The 13,188-nt window shown below is 27.4% G+C and overlaps 1 protein-coding gene across 1 annotated transcript in view; it reads right to left on the minus strand.

Annotated features, from left to right (window-relative positions):
- Nucleotides 1-11,821, minus strand: part of LOC121115838 (uncharacterized) — a 29,855-nt gene extending 18,034 nt beyond the window's left edge. Inside the window, exon 1 of the mRNA XM_040710000.2 lies at nucleotides 11,592-11,821. The gene's annotated coding sequence lies outside the window, so the exon portion shown is untranslated. The remainder of the gene's footprint in view (nucleotides 1-11,591) is intronic.
- Between the last annotated feature and the right edge of the window lie 1,367 nt (nucleotides 11,822-13,188).

Genomic DNA, 13,188 nt, shown 5'->3' on the forward strand with positions numbered 1-13,188 from the left:
TGTACATCGCTCATGAAGTTTCGAAGTTTTATAACTAATTTATAAAAAAAATCACATCTTTACTGATGAAATTGTCATTTTAATGTCGAAATAGACACATTTATAAGAAATAACTATATTATATATTCAACAACCTTTTCAAAGTTTTTTTAAAATTTCCTCCCAAATTAATTATTTATCGTTAAAAAAAGGATTAAAAATGTTTAGGTGTACTGCGTATAGGGCCCCTTTTTTATCCTTAATATATGAGGTGGGGTCAAAATCCATCCATATGAAAGTCATTCACTATATTCAATGATTTTTTTATATTATTGCTTAGCTCTTTGGCAATCAAAGTAGTGCTTACAAAACTGTCGGACTCGACAATTTCAATTATTTATCACCATTTTCGATATTTGATCTTCTAGAGTGTAGTGCATCTTTGACATCAATATTATCGTAACGGAATTCGACGAAACCATAATTGAACGTGATTGGCTGTTAAAGTAACCAAACCTTAAACACTATTCTCATTTTCAGCCGCCTAGATTGCATTTTTGCCTTTATGGAAGAAAAACTTATTAATTGGGCGTAGTTTCTCATCTATGAATCACGCTCAAGGAATACTAAGTAAAAACAAAGTCACCAATGCAACGTGCGACACACAATACTAAAGCCATCAATAGGAAATATAATAGTTTTTTTACTCCCCTTATCATAACATGCTATCTACGTTTTTTGGGAAAACTTTTTTTTAAAGTGAAGAGTGTCAAAATCTCTAAATATGAACTAATATGGCTCAAAAATGATATTTATTTCTTTTGTTACCTCAAGGAATATTTTTGGATCATGTCTTCCCAACATTTTGAAAAAACAACAACACATTTACACATGTTCTCATGTATTTATAGCTGATAGAAGCTCATATACATATACTATAAATAGTATAATAACTAAATATGTTTATATGCTGATTATAAGTCATGGCATAAAATGTATTTTATATTATGTAGTTAGTAAATAAAAGATTGATAAACGATTATTTTAAATTTCCTTGAAGTTTTTCTACTTTGTCATGACTTATCCATGATAAAGGAAGTCAAGCCTCGACCTTTTGACTCCTTACTGCACGAATAAAAGTTTATATAAATTGGGTTTTTAACAAAATTACTCATTTCATTTTTTTTCCTTTTTCCTACGATGCCGGAAATACACGTAATATACATTTATATAAAGCCACATTGAGTTCCATTTGTGCAATTTATAAATAAAAATATACAAGGCATTTATTGTCAACACAGTTAGCCCTTCTATCATCACAAATTGGAAGATTTTTTTTTACAGAAACAGATATTTATTTCAAATAAATATTTTTAGCTCACAAATATAATCTTTTCATTAAGTTTTGAAGCCTTTCTCTTCAAAGCTGTAAGTTAATTGGCAAAACGAAGACCACTGTATCTATATTTTTTGAAATATACAGGGTGGTCGGAACTTTTTTTTTTAAATCAAGAAATGGTTTATTATTTATTAGATTTTTGAATTAAAAATGGGTAAATTGAGATTTGAATAACTACTATTTGAGGTTTTCAAAGTATTCTCCCTCAGTTGTAATGGCAGCTTCAATATGTCACTAAAATGAGGAAGTAGTTATGGCTATCTTCTCCATGGCCGAGACCTCCTGGATTCCTGATGGCTTACTTCAGGGAGTCAATGCTGTTCTGGTAGATGCTGGTGGACTTGCTCTCCACAGTGCTCACCAAATAATAGTCAAGAGAATTAAGATCGGGCGATAAAGAAGAATATGGCCATTCTTAAGCTTATAAATTTGCAAATTTGGACCTGAGAAAAAGTGTCGATGATGTTCGATTTTGTTATTTCAACTTCATTTTTCATGCTATCTGAACGAAACTTGTCAAAAATAAAGGAAAAAAAAATACTCTACTTGTTAATCGAAGCCAAACTGAATAAAAGGCTTGCCAAATGTCGTAAATTAGCTACAAAGCAATTTAAATTTATTTCCATCCACCTTATAGTTGGATACACTACACCATCTTTGTCCTCTACGGGCATTGAGAGTGCCATGAGTATAATTAAGCAACCCCAATGAATTCTCACTTTTAATTTAGCTAAAAAGGTGAATTCTGGGAAGGGAAGAAAACATTTCATACGTCACAAACAAAATTGATAAAGTAACGTCATCTGTGGTATCTCAAAAGCGACATCTTACGGGGTAAAAAGTTTCCTCATAGCCCTGGAAATCTCCTCAGTCTAATATACGCATTTCCCCAATTTATTTTAGAGCTTTGCTTGTTCGGACTTGTGCAGTTTTTTACAGTTGCTTATATTATTCACAACCTTCATTTTATAGTTTTGAAACTTTTGGAGGTAAACCCTTGAAATTTAGTACCGGCAATTTCTAAAAGTACGAAATCTTTACTTTGAAATATGAATCATTTTTTTCAAATGAATAAGTCAATTCATTGTAAAAAAACATAACTATTGAAAACAAATAGAAAATAATTTCTACTATAATCATCATGGACATTAAGAAATAATTTATGATTAGAAATATACCTAGTTTGTTCCCAAAGTTAAAATTCGTTATTTTGTTTGGGCTAATAGTATAACTTTGAAATTTTACCTTTTTACAAGATAGACACGAACAAAAATTATTTAGTTTTTTTGTCGAATGAATAATTTCCTTTCTTAATATTATTTAACTCTATAAAATCAAATAGGTTAATGGATGATCAGAATTTTTGGAATTGTTGAAATTAGGATATCTCTTGTACATATATATCTCAGAACAAAAGTTTGTATGTTTTTTTTTTTTTTTTTTTTTAATAATCACAATAAAAGATTTTTGATTTAATTCGAATTGAGATTACGTGTTTTTGTTTCGATTAAGAATTTATTTAAATTAAAAGTAACTGACGACTGTTTTGTTTGACGTTTAAAATAAATAAATGATGTAATCCTTGTAACGCACCTAAAATTAGATTTTTGATTTTTCAAAAAATACGTGGTTTGAACAATTTTGCTATGAAACAATAAGTTTGCTATACTGAAAGGTAAGAAATTTGCATTTTTTAAAGTTTAATCATTAATTGGTTAATTATTTGCCTCCATGTAGTTTTTGAGTAAAAAAATTGACCAACTTCTGAAATCGAGGATTCCAAAACTCATATATCCGATAAGAAACGTATCACCGTACAGGGTAAAAGAGTATTTGACATTTGGAGTCACATAGATACATTTATAAGTTTGGTAGATCTTAGACCGAGTTATTATATATATATTTTTTTTCCCATAATTCTTTTTGATATTTTTTATATACATTAAAATGATTATTCCTCCTAATGTACATAATGTCTGTAAATATCATTTTTATCCATAAATTACATAAGGTTCACGTACCGTATAAAATTTCAAATAATAGGTGGTAGTATTCTAATATGTAATTTAGATACTGGTATTAATGAAAAAACCTGATACTACTTTGTTAAATATTAGGATTTAAAGTTCTTGGACAAATTAAAAGAAAAAAAAATATTATGCTTTTGAAGAAAAGTTATCGATGAATGAGCATAACACTAATATCCTTGAGTAAACATTAAGGCTCAATAAATTATGGATTATAAATTTATGACGCAAGATGTACTTGTCATTGTTATTTAATCTTAAAGTATCTTTGCTCACAAACATCAAAATACAGTTTGTGAAGTGTCATTTACTTTATAGAATGAAACAATACTGCTTAACATATTTCACATATAGGAAAAAAATGTTGTGTATCAACTCTTGACAATATCTACGAATTAATATTATTATTTTCTTTTTTCATGCAAACATATGTAGGCTAGTCCTGTTATCGCGTGTTACGTAAAATGCTTGTCAGGAGTAGCTATAACATAAAAATAAATATGGTGGGTTAGATTACTTATTTTAATATATGTACATACTCGTATATGAAGAAAATAGGTAGATTTCTAATTTGAATACATATAATAAGTTATGAGCAATTACATTATTGATTAATCAGGTCACCTACATTGCATAACATACTGATCTAAATATATATTTACGTGTATTTCATACAACAATATGCAACATAAAATGTTTTTTAAGGACTGTTAATATGATATATTAGTTTCATTTCTTCTTTTTGTATTACTGATTATTGTCTTACTGTTTTAACCATCTGTTGATTAATATTCACATTTTCTAACTGTATTATACAAAATGGATATTTTGAGAGAGCTAATAAGTATTGACTTCCTGTTTTGTACGTATTTCTAAAATTTCATTATTTTTCGTATTTTCTGTAAGTATTTTTATTTTTTGTACAATTTTAAATATAAATCTTTTTTAGAGTTCCTAAGATATACCTATACAGGCCCCGTGTAGTAGATACCCCCTCCCCTTCAACCCTTCATGTTCCCAAATTATTAATATTATTTTTTTTTAAAGACGGGGGGTTGTCAAAAACATAAATTATGTTGTTAAAGTTTGTAATATTTATCAAAAGATTCTTCAATTTGTAATGCCAAAAATTTTAATACACTTGTAAAAAAATCTTCTAACTGAAATTTTTGTTGTCAAGTTTAAAAGTATCAAATAAATATATATTTTCATAAGAAAAATGTCCTCCAATGGAAGAATATATTTCACTATCTTTTTGACAGCATTCTATTAAAAATGTAAAATTTGTATAATAAACAAAAAAAAAAGTTTTTTAAAATTTTGCCTAAAAAACTAAACAAAAATGTCGCCTCAATAGAAATAATATATAAACTAATTAATTATAAGGCCTCCGTTAAAAAAATTCTTAATTTAGAAATGAAATATCTTTTAAAAAATTAGACTTTCTTATGTTTAAAAAATATAATATGCTTAATCCCATGTTTCTCAAAAAATTTCATTTCAATACATTTTTTGAATTGATTTAGTTTACTGATAAATGGTAAGAAACAGAAATTTTGAGGCATTAGTACACCGTGCTGCACAATTTGTTAAACACTATTTTAACTTATAAAAATGCAATTATGTATAATATAAAAATAGCCAACTAACTTTTTTTTTTAAAGTCATCATAATTTATTATATAAAAACACCGTCAATGACAAATAAAAAATTGATTTCTTTAAAATGATTACATCTATACGGTAAAAATATTTTGTAGAAACAGCTTTAAGACTAGTAACAAATCAAATATGCGTGCAGGTACGAGGTGGAAGGTATTTTGAAATTACGAAGGCAAGCTTTAACAAAGTAGTACATTATGTTTACCAAATGAGGGCCGTAATCACCGGTGAATCTGAGCCCCCAATAATTTTTTCTATAGTTGTGATTATCGGTCAATTAATGATGAGTCATTCATAGTCTCTCCAGTGAGTGATCCATAACAAAACTGTGATTACGATACGACAAATATAAGCATGGAGGAGGAGGAGGGGAAAAATGCCAAAAACTCGCGTACATACATTGTAGTTGGCCTCTTATTTAGATTATGAAAATTGGCTAATAGTGGTAAAAAGGTTCAGAACTACTGATAGAGAAGAAATAATGCTTTTAATTTGAAGGTTGAATGCTTAATTTACTGGAAAACAGTTCGCCGTCCAATTTACATCATATTTGAATTGACAAAATTGCATTTTGGTATTGTGTGTATGGAACAAAAACAAAACTCTAAGATAAACAGTAAAGGAATATAAAAATGGACATATATGTAACATACATTCCCTACAATAAGAAACTACTACAACTTATCAGTTTATCTCTTTTGTTTAAATGAATACATTGTTATACCATTCAGAGTCATCTTATGATGTTGGTCGAGCAATTACTTTAAAAGAGAAAATTATTTTGTTTTTCTAGAACTAAATAAATAATTAAAAGTCCATAATATGACGTAATAATATGAAAAAAGTATATGTATACATAAATTAGTGTCTTGGACATGAAAAATATAATCATAACTTTTATTTCGCAATTTTTATTCACGTTTATTTTCTCTATAAGAAAATATGTACATATATTCATATTTACTTACCTTTGTTAATTAAAGCATTTATAAATAAAATAATAATTAAGGTAAGTAAATATGTACCAAGATACAAAATGTCACATCTTATAAATTTCTAACCGTCGTTGATCGTGTCCACTATTATAATTGAGCGTGGAGATGGAAATTATGCATATATTTTATATAAAAATTAATAGGAAGCCTGTTATAAAAGGGGCATAAACCAATTCGAACACTGAATGTCCCCTGCAAAAAAAGTAGACAGGACAGGTCCGAATAATGTCGTAAACTACGATGATATAAATTCTTGATTGTTAAAATTATTTTATATCATTTTTACTCGCATAGTATAAGATTCCTTTCCGTATTATAAAGTCAATCACCTCGAGACATTAATTAAAATGGAGGAAAAAGAAAAAAAAGATAATGAAGACTTGTCCCAAAATCAAGATTTTTCTTTTTTTTTGGTTTTTGCATTAATTGACCTTGATGTCTACTTGAGATTGCTCATATTTGGCTAACAGATTGAATGGGTATGCTTTTATCTTAGGTACTTCAGTTTCCATTTTTTTTAAACAGCTCAAAGATTCTGTACTGTAGAATTTATGATTAGATAATTGAATTAAATTATGATCATAATCATCTTTTTAGTAGCAAATAAAGCTTTGTTTCCATCCTTTTCATTTCAATTACTATTCTTAACCTTTTTCTAGCCCAAGGGTTCCTTAAATGTGTGATAAACAAAGCAGAAATCCTCTCAAATTGTAGGTGAGACCAGGAAGAGTTGATACACTTTTTTGCTTTTGACTCAATCAGTGACAGCCTGTCTGGGCAAAGGAGTCGTTGTTTACTGTAGAATAATATTTTAAGCAATTGCTCATCTTAGGGATGGAAAATTAAAAATTTCTACAAGAGAAGTAAAATGAAAAAGTTCACATTCTAAAAAAAAAGACCAGAAATTAATCTTTTATAGAAAATTAGATCAAAATTCTTCCAATTAAAAATCAATTATAAAAAAAGGTGAGGAGTCGCAATATTCACACTTGGCCTCCTCATGAAAGTTGAACCAGGCCACCCCTAAACTGAATGACTGGAAGCTAATTTTTTATCTAGTAAATGTATAATTTGTTTATAGATTATAAAAATAAGTAGTTTTCCTACAACTTGTATTTAAATGCAATTTCTCAAATATTGAAATTATCTGCATAGCCAGGGGCGATTACATCCGTTAAAAATCATGTCTGAGATGTAAATTAAAATAAAGGATATTTTTTGAGGAATAAATAACTATGTTATATAGAACTTTCAAAGTATTTTCTATATAGTAAAGACATTAATGTACAAATACGCGTATTAGGTTTTAAATTTTAGACTTGTATTATAATTTAACTTCAATTAAGTGCACTCTGACTCTCACTAATAGCAAGGGTTCTATTTTGCTTTTATATGTATAATAAACAATACAAGGACGAGCGTAGCATTTGTTCTGTACATTACAATATCTCAAATTTCTTCTCAATGAGATAATTTTAAATTTTGATAAATTATACAAACTGATAAAAAAAAAGGAATAGTTTATATGAAATAAGTTACTGCAAATACAATTTGTTAAACGAAAAAAATTAATAAAATTTATACAAAAATGTTAGTTCTCCAAAAAATTATTTATATGATATTCCTCAAAATAAGTTTTTATCCAATATCTAGCAGCAAAGTTGACTAAAATTATGTATTTTTGAACACCACGTAATTTTCATTACATTGTAAATATTATGGTTGGAGTTATTCTGATCTTCAGAAAAAAGGGTTGTTGCAACTGTTCCTGGCCTCCCATACAATTGGTTGTATTGCATTTAATAATTATCTTATTTAGTATGTATTAATGGCACCTAAAACATACAATATACATGCATACATTTGTATGTATCATGATTAGTAGAACCCATTTATAGGTGAGGGAACAAGGTGGACATTTTTATCAAAATAACACCACTTGATATCATAATCTCTACACTTTTCATTGTTAAAAAGGTCACGGTCTCGATTCTAATGACAATGGTAAATCACTGTATATATATATATTGAGGAATATATGTTTATAAGTATCCTATATGATAAGGGATGAACACAAAGTCATAATCTAGACTTCAAGATAAAGTAAAAGTTCAAAAGTTGTACATCAATTCATGTAATATCAGGCTGCAACATTAAATTTGTAAGTAAATATTAATTTAATTGTTGCATAAATTGTTATTTTCCTGAGTTCTTTAATTATTATTAATTTTAGATTCATAACTTATAACAATAACTGAAGGTCCCTTACTTAAAAAAAACTAATTTTAAACATTTGATAATTGTGCCAAGTATGTAAATTAGAAAAAAACGGCCCTTATAAATCAAGTGAGATTTATATTATAGTGAATGATTTATATCATTAATTGTATCAAAACTTGTAAACTAAAAGTATTAGTCTTGTACTCCTAGAACTCATGATAAATCCAAGGACTTCAAAAAAATAACTCATGATTTGTATTTTACCATCAATTCCCCTATTATTAACTATTACTTGTTTCAAATACATTTTAGGTTTTATGCAAATTCTTTCATTAATACTGTTTTGAGCTTATTTAGAGCAAAGGGTTTCAAATATGAAAGTGTTTTAATTATATTTAGTGGTCATTTTCATAATTATCATGCGTAGACTGTACCGCAATTGATGATCCTGAAATCTTTTTTATTACTACACACCTTAAGGGTATGTCAAGAGGATAGCGCCCTCCCTATAAAGCCACAGAAACTCCAATTAAATATGGTAATTCGTTCAACATATACTTCTAAGTCGGGGGTATATTTCAATCTATTAAAATCACATATTCTACAACAAAAACAAAACAAGACCCCAAAATATTCTTTAAAAATAACAGTACCGATTTAAAAAAACGTCATTGAAATAGACGGGTAATGAAATTTATAAAAAGAAAATACCTATATTAATTAAACATATTCTTTTGTTGAGTAAATAACAAATGTTTGTCTAAGAATATTAATATATTTTGGAGTACAATTTTTTAATATATAATCCACATAGATAATTTTCTTTTGAGCACTATGCATTTTTAGATCTTAATAGTATGGCTCATTATGCAAATAAATTATAACTAAAAAATACCAATAAGTGTAGTTACTGTTCCAATTAAAAAATTTCTATATGGCATTTTCCAATATTTTTAATATTATATTTCTTCAATTATTTCTTAGTAATGTTTTTTTTATTGTCAGAATTTCATTTTTAGTCTCCTTACTTTCATGATCTTATTTTCAGTGTTTATAATAAAATAAAAATATTTTTATAAGAGTCTGTAAATTTGGTAATTTTTGCTCTTACCAATTAAATAAAACATATTTAATAGTGATGTATCATTAAATAAACTGATATCATATGAATACTTCATAAAATAATATAAAACCCCAATCTAAAAAAATAATGACTTTAAACACCGAACAAATTCCATCATTAGTTTAGTTTTTGAGGTAATGTGAGAGTTCTTAATAAGATCGAAATACAATGGTTTATATATGTAACAAAATTTGATTTTTAATATTACTTCATGCAATAAAGGACTAATCTGTTTCTTTAAAAGTTATTATTTTGCCTAGTTTCGGAATGCCTCGACGCGTGGTACTTTAATTATTCGTGCTCAAGAAAGTTTGAATTACCTTAATAGTTTTTAGACTCAATATAATGTTCTTATTAAATATGATACACTTCAACGCTATTCATATACTAATATTGAACTTAGTTGTTATAGCAACATTTCGTTGGAGAAATGTTTATTGAAGAAAGTGTAGATACTTTTCAATCATATATAATAAAAAATTCGCACGACAATTTCTAATAGTTTTAATATATAATCATCTCTCACAAGCAGTTCAAAAAATATCTAATATCAAATATGTGAGTAACTTTTTTTTCTTCCAAAGAAATGAGATAATCAAAATTTCCCTTTTACAGTAAGATTTAAAGGTATTACCTAGATGTCTCTTTCAAGAATACTACTATGTCTATCATGATTACTTGAATATTTGTATCTCATTACAAAATATGTTCTTAGTTTATGAAGTTGCTTGAGTCATGTAAACCTATTCATCAACTTCCTTTATTTTATGACTCAAATTTCCGATATCTTTTCGAATGGTTTTATGACTTCCCCATTCACCAAGTTGTTTGCTTCGTCTTATTATCATACTAATTATTATTATTTTACTTCATTATCTCTCTTCTCAGAAAAGTAATGAAGGTAATATTTTTGACACGTTATGTAGTCATCATGTTGGAATACAACAAATTCCAACACGAAATTCGAATTGAATTCTATTTAAAAGTAACAATAAGTTGTTAAGAGTATACAATTAATGTTTGTATATTTTGTACATTAAGAAAATATTTTCTTATAATTATCTATATCAGTGCTTCTCAAACTTTTTAAATTTCGGCTTATCTAAGAAAATATCATGATCTTTAATAATTTTTAATATTATAAAAAAATAAATGATAAAATCATTTAACAATTTTCTTTGAATAATTTTTATTTTTACAAATGACTTTTTTGTAAACTTAATCATTTCATTACATTTTTTACTTATAGAAATAAGCATTTATAATTTAATCAAAAAGTTTATGAATATTTTTTGTTTGATTAACATCTTTAATTTCCAAATATCCCCATTATTTAAATTTAAAACTTTTCACAGAGTTTAATGAAATTATTTTAAATGACTTTTTTTTTACAATGATGACATTTTGTAATAAAAAAACCTATTATTTGAATTATATAAGTTTAACAGCACAATTTGAATTGTACACCCCTCTCTACCCCCTTCCCCCCTTAATCATACTTCTATCTGTCACATAATTGAGTTTGGGATGCTGCAATTTGAGAACCACTAATCTATGACTAATATAAAACCTTTTAATTCGTTACTAAATCCTTTGTGTTGACATTGTATACTTAATTCATATCACTTACTAATAAAATTGGGATATTATAAGATAGTTTAATAAATATTGAATACATTTGGGAAATATATTTACTGTTTTCATCCTTTTTCTAATGGTTAATATTTTTTATAAATAAATGCAGATCTTTATGACTGCACAGAACTTCTTAATACAATGATAATCAAAGATTAGAAAAATACAATTAACAAATTATACTCTTAATAGAGATGGGATATTTATGCAGATTGTTGGATTAAAAAAAAGTAACAAAATTAATAATAAAAAACTATTGCAATAAAATTGTTTATATTTTTGTCAAAAAAGGACACATAAAATATCATTTAAAACAGTAGTTCTTAACCTTTATAATTCCATACACAATTTCAGAACTCAATAACATCATTCCTCCTACTTTTTCTTACATAAAAATTTAACGACCTTTTTTTAAAAATAAAATATTTAAAAAATGTTATTCTTTCCACAGTTTTTTTTTATTTTAGAAAATAGATATTAACTTTTTTTTTACCTAAATAAGAACCACTGATTTAAAGTAAATTAAATGAAACATCGTTAAAAAGTTCTTACCGAATTTTAGACTACTAAAAAGAGTAAACTAGAGTCCTACGATATAGTGTCAACACTTGTATCCTTATTCATTGAACAAGGATGGATATACACTCATTATTTCACAATAATAATCTATTTAAATGATTGATTTTTGAAAATCACTTTTTATTTAGGAAAAAAAAAAAAATTATATTCCGTCAGCGATCGTTTGGTATTCACTTCTTCTACTGAGGATACATATCATCATGAACTTTTTAGAGATACATACTGCATACTTTAACGTGGTATTTTATAAAAAGAGCGCTCGCTCCTTGATGATGATGACGGTCTATTGCCTTTTTTTTCTTGGCTTTATTATTATTTGTTATTCATTACACCCGCTAGCTTTGAACTTATACTTAAAGGACCGAAAGTTTCCCTTCTTTTTTTTTTGAAATATTATTTTTTTATTCAACTTCTCCTGAGGCATTTCCCAGGTTTTATAAAATAATATAGTAAGTTTTATAATAACATTACACTCATATTTTTACACTCTTTCTTCCACGTCTAGTACTTATTATTATAAAAGCTTCCTTACTTTGTCATGTCATCATCCTTTCCCCTGATAAAGGAAGCCTCAATGAATGGGACACAAAAGTGTAGGTAGGAGTAGATTCATGGGAGAAAATGAAAGAACATTTACAAGTTTGCATGAACACTACAAATGTCTCTGTTGTACTCAAACCTATTTTATTAGGGATATAAGATTTCTAAATTGTTACATCCCGTCCTAAATCTTAAGCATACGTCAGAATGGAACACAAAAACAGTCCTATAGCATATTTTTAATCATCAGGGGGGGGGGGCTAGGACTGATTTGCTAATCAGTCTCCTCACCCTTTCAGTCTTTTTTTACTGATCCGATTTTTTATCATTCATTGGTCCTAAGGGATAGAACTTATTTGACGTTCTATGGTCCTTGTTACCTTTATGGTTATTCTTCACTCATAGCTAGAATTAGAGATAATATACAAACGAAGAAAATAATAGATGATAGCTAGAAGGTATAATAATAAGTTCTAGCCAGAAACCCTCCTACTTCATCAAGTATCTTGTCTCTTGAAAGAAGTTATATTGAACAGCTGAAATGACAGAGTGAATACCTACGTCGTTTCAGCTGTTGTCGTTACAATAACAACAGTAATGATGAGTCATCGATAGTAACTCCTATCAGACCGCCATAACAAAACCATGATTACAGCACTGCACAGAACAATCTTTGCTAAATGATCCCATCATCAATCAAACTTCACCCATTTGTATATGAATAATAAAGAATGAAAATAATATAAATACTTTAGTGATGCCTAAAGTAAAAATAATGGTAAACTATTATTGTGGTTGAAAGATTCAAATTTAACTTTTAAGGCATGAGGGTTGTTTACTTATTTTGGTTTGTAAATAAAGCGATAGAGACTGGTACCGTCTTGTGGCAAAACAATGGAAATTTCTCTATGATAATATTATTTAATATAAAATTCAGGCCTATGTTACTCACATAGAGGGCGCTATGTAAATTCTTCTCAGCATGCACAATTCTTTTAAATAACATGCTACAGACTGTAACACCACCTTG

This window comes from Lepeophtheirus salmonis, chromosome 4, assembly GCF_016086655.4.
Source record: "Lepeophtheirus salmonis chromosome 4, UVic_Lsal_1.4, whole genome shotgun sequence".
NCBI lineage: Eukaryota > Metazoa > Arthropoda > Copepoda > Siphonostomatoida > Caligidae > Lepeophtheirus > Lepeophtheirus salmonis.